The sequence below is a fragment of the Pinus tabuliformis genome, chromosome 9 (assembly GCF_031772625.1).
Source record: "Pinus tabuliformis cultivar Carrire ecotype Pingquan chromosome 9, CPIR1, whole genome shotgun sequence".
Classification (NCBI taxonomy): Eukaryota; Viridiplantae; Streptophyta; class Pinopsida; order Pinales; family Pinaceae; genus Pinus; species Pinus tabuliformis.
Genome location: NC_142307.1, coordinates 1,589,395,156 through 1,589,400,155, shown reverse-complemented (window position 1 = coordinate 1,589,400,155; position 5,000 = coordinate 1,589,395,156).

The following is a 5,000-nucleotide window of genomic DNA, read 5'->3' as shown; positions in this document are numbered from 1 at the left end:
GGGAACGACGATCAAGAAGGACTAGGGTGGCCACCCTGGGAATTCTCACTGCTTTTCGTCCTTCCCAAACACCAATCCACAACAATCCCACCTTTTCTCCGTAAAGCTAAGGGCCAAAAGAAGGGAAGAAAACAACATGAAAGAAAGAGAGATATCAAACGCGTCCACCGGCTCACAAGGGGAGGTTCAAACAGGGAACAAGCTTCCCCACCCCTGTGCCTTCCCAAAAAGGGGGGGAACTGCAGGGGATGGCGATCGAGAAGGACTAGGGTAGCCACCCTCGGAACTCGCACTGCTTTTCGTCCTTCCTGAACACCAATCCACAACAATCCCACCTTTTCTCCGTAAAGCTAAGGGGCCAAAAGCAAGAAGGGAAGAAAACAACAGGAAAGCAAGAGATATCAAACGTGGCTACTGGCTCACAAGGGGAGGCTAAAACAGAGAACAAGCTTCCCAAACCCCGCGCCTTCGAAAAAAGGGGGGAACTGCAGGGGATGCCGATTGAGAAGGACTAGGGTGGCCACCCTGGGAACTCGCACTACTTTTCATCCTTCCCGAACACCAATCCACAACAATCCCACCTCTCCTATGTAAGGCTAGGGGCAAAAGGAAGAAGGGAAGAAAACAACACCAAAGAAACAAAGATCCCAAGAAAAGAGAGAAGCTCAACAGCGCGCCGAGCAAGATGTCCGCTAACCAAAAAGAAATCAAACAAGGCACCCAATCAAAAAAGCGTCCCACCTCTTCACACCCTCCCACATGCATTCATCACAACACCCTTTCCAGCTTTACAACATAGCAAACAACCAAGCAAATAAATCACAACCCAAAATTGACCAATAGAAAAGACGAGGGCCACGATGAGACCAGTGTCTGGAGCACATCACTAAGAGGCAAACAACCCCCCAACCCAGCGGCACAAGGCTTCAAACGACAAATAGACTGCTGCCCATAACACAAACCCACCCCGCTATTGCACCCCTCCGTGTACAAAACACCCAACAACCTTTCCAGCGAGAGAGTCAACGGGGGTCAAAGAATCAAACTCCAAAGAGGAGTTGTCATTGGCCGACACTCAACGCTGGAGAAAGCCGCGGGCCACAAATACATCGACGGTGCAAGGCCACTAGAGAGAGGGACGTTCGCAAAGCGCACACCACGAAACGAAGAAATGACGCAAGTCCCACAAAAAACCCATAATCCAAAGGGAGGAACAAAGACACAACCCACTACTTCTTTTTCCCTCAGAAGGGGAGTGGCTCATGAGAGGATGAGGAATTCCCTCGACGACAAAGGCACGAGATAAGATTGCCACCCTCATGCCCGTCGACGGGGAAAAAAATTGCGATCTCGATGGAGCTCAGACCGAGGGATGGGTTTTTCATTACCTGGACACCCAACCCTTCCGTGAGGGCATGTCGAGGAACGGTCAGGAGGGACTAGGGTGGCCAGCCCAACAGGTTGAACCGCTCTTCATCCATCCCATACTTGACCGCACCCCGACAATCTCACCTCACGGAAGTTTGAGCTACCAGGTGCACGTGCAACCACTCCCTCGACCCAACCATCAGCAAAAAAGCTCACCCAAGCAACATATCAACCGCCGCCGCCTTTTCGAGAGAACCAACTATGGAAGCCCGCACCCTTGGCCCATGCCTTCCAACGAACAAAAGACCGAGCACCACCGCTACGAATGAGTCCGAATTTATCCATCATTTTTACCAAGCACCTCAACTTTGCAGCAACTATGCCCAGTCGAACAGATCGTCGAAAGGGCTCCCAAGAAACAAGCTTCTGAACCCCCTACAAAAACACATTGGGGGTGTTAGCACTTGAAATTTCTCCTCAGGCTGAGAAAGGCAAATCTCAAAGCTACATCAAACCATTCAGCCTCGTAGCTAGCCCTACGGGGCAGGAGAAGGCTCTCTCCGGTCAATCTCGGTAAATTTTCAATGGGAAGAGATGACCAATCAAGGTAACACATATATTAGGCTAGTAAACTGATTTGAAGGTTGATTTGGGGGTTTTTTGGGTTTTTGGTGGCAAATTGAGGAGCTGCAATTTAGGGTGCGGGGATTGGACACAGTTTCTGCAGGGGGGTCTTTGGGGCAAGGTAGGAACCTGTATTGATGTCTTTAGCTGAAATGGATGATTAGGAAGAAAGAAAAGAAGGCTAAAGAGAGCAAACAATGGATTTGAATTCTCTTTAGACAGCAGAAAACATAGAAATTAAACAAATTTAAAAGTAGAGCATGGCAAGCATGAATTCTGACTTTATCACTTCATTTGTTTAATATGCAGCAGTATAGAAAGGAAATGAATCACATAAAAAAGCTTACAATAACATGAAGAAACACACCATCAACACCTGAGTCCACATGAATCCCAAAGATGACTGCAAAACCCTGGTCTTCCTTAGCCAAAAATTGCAGAGATACAAGTGATAATACAATGATAGCTTCTCCCTCAAGAGTCCAACCATGAAAATGAGCAAAAGAGTGCATAATATAGATGATCTAACCTCTTTCCCTGCCTCCATGGGTCGAGCTCACTATCCTAGGAGCTGTTTGAACAACTTCTAAACTAAGCACTACAAAATAGGCAGTCAAAACAACTTGCCTCTAAAAACTTGGAAACCAGTTCATACAGTCAATTTTACCCTTTTACATGAGAGAAACTTCTAGAAGAGTAAAACAAGAGTAAAAGTATCCAAAAAGTACCACAAGTACAGTCAAAAGGACCACCATCGACCTCAGAAAGTCAAACTGGAGCTAAACTGCAAATTCTGGGCTGAACTGGTCAAATCTGGCACAAATTCCTCAACGGGTCGCGCACATCATCCTCAACGGGTTGCGCACGTTGGAGCCCTGTTTGGAGGCCTTCCCGGTGTCAGAATGAGGTGCAGGATAGCTCGTTGGAAATGTCTCTGAGTCTACTTTCCAACCCAACTAGAATTTTTAGATTTGGAGGTCATTTGCCCTGTCAAAAGTCAATTCTCCCAAGACTACTTCTGCAGCTCAAAAAAGGGGCAGAAAGTCAAAATTTGGCTGTATTTTGACCTTTTGGAGGCCCAAAACTCCATGAAAACTCAAGGTAATGCATGGGCATATGTAACTTTGCATGACAAATCCAAAAATGCTGAGTTTTTGCAAAACGGAGCTACGATGACAAAGGGTCTCACCGAGGGTGAGACCCGTTGAGGAGCCAAAACCTGTAAATTGCCCAAAAATGCCAAAAATGAGCCAAAACTTCCAAAAAAATTTGTGCTTGGTGCTGTGAAGAGGCTAGTGAGTGTCATGATGAGTAAGAGAAGCCTCGGCCAAGATGCGGAGGGGGTTGGTCTTCTTCTTCTTCTTAAGAGCCTCGGTCAACCTTCTTTGGAACATTTTCATCTTTGCTTTACAAACGTGCATCCTAACCCAATAATAGTTTTTCATGTTCCTTAGCAGCCTTTTGTCTTGGTTGGCCTTAGCCAATAGCCTCTCCAAGTGGGCATTCTCCTGAATAAGCAATGACTCCCGGTCGCTGCGTATCCTCCATAGCTCATCAAGTTCCTTTTCCTCCTCTAATTGCTTGTTGCGCTGCTCAAGATAGTTGATAGTCCATTGAGCCATGTCAAGCTTCTGCTGTAACAAGCGGTTCTCCGCCTCTCTCTGCCTGATAATCTCATGAAGATCTGAATGTATATATGCAGGGATATGGGAAATAAGGGAAATAAGGGAAATACATGTGTGGACAAAGGGAAAATCATGGGGATTGTTTTGGGAAGTTTGTCCACAATGTCCTTTGTAATTTCATCAACTTTCCTTGTTTACAATATGCTATTAGTGAGGCCAGCTAGGGTTTACAGTTTTGTTGTTTTAGGAGGGGGTAGGGTTTTTGATTTTTTGGTGACTAGGGACAAGGGATGGCCTGCACTTTTATTTTCAACATGGCATGGGAAAATAGGGGCAAATGAACATGTGAGTGATAAGGGAAGGGAAAAACAATGTGCAAAGGGAAATCTCTTGAAACCACATAAAACCCTAGCAAATTTCAAACATCAACAAGCAGCCACTAAATGATTTTTTCATTTGCATCTTTGGAGGCTTTAAAACAAGTATGGAGGTCAATCATTCATCATCAACCAACAAAACAATTTGTAGAGAGCCTACCTCAACCCAATTTGCAAATTTGAAGAAGATTTGAGTGAGTTTGAAGTGAATTTGTAGCTTACAGCTCAACGGGTCGCGCACCTTGCCCAACGGGTCGCGCACCTCTGGCTCAACGGGTCCCGCACCTTGCAGGAGGCTTTTGGAGGCCTTCCCGGTGTCGGAATCGGGCGCATGATGGCTCGTTGGAAAGGTATTTGAGTCTAATGTCCCACACAAGTGGAATTTTTTAATTTGGAGTTGATTTGACCTGTCAAAAAGCAAATCTACCAAGACTGGTCAAAAAGTGCCAAATGAGGCTGCCTGAAAGAAGAGTACTGTTGTAGTCAACTTTTGAATGCCTTCTTCAACCCCAAATTGAGCTCATGATAGCTCATTAGAAAGCCCTTTGTGTCTAGTTATCATTTTACCCATCAAGCAAATCATTTGGCCCACCCAGCTAGGAGAAAACTTGATTTTCCCAAGGTCACTTCAGAGGTGTCTTTGATTCTCCTGAGGCAACGGTATTCTTGACATTTCTCTCAAACAATGACACCTGTGCAAAGAGTGAAGGAGGTTTTTCTTATTTGGCATGTTATGAGCAAAAACCTCTCTCATTTTTCCAAAATTCATCTTTGATTGCTCTGGAACATCATTTGAGTGCGACTTGTCCCGATGTGTGAAGCAAGGAATTTTGTCGAAATGGAGCGAGATGAAGGGGATAGGGGGCTTCTAAATTCTTGGGGAAATTTTTGGGAGTGGGGAGGGATGCTAGGAAGTAGGGGAAAGTGGAATCTCAGAGATTTAGTGAGGGGAAGGGGTCCAAAAGGGCAAAACACAGGCCCAACCTAGAAAATTGCCAGGTTGTAG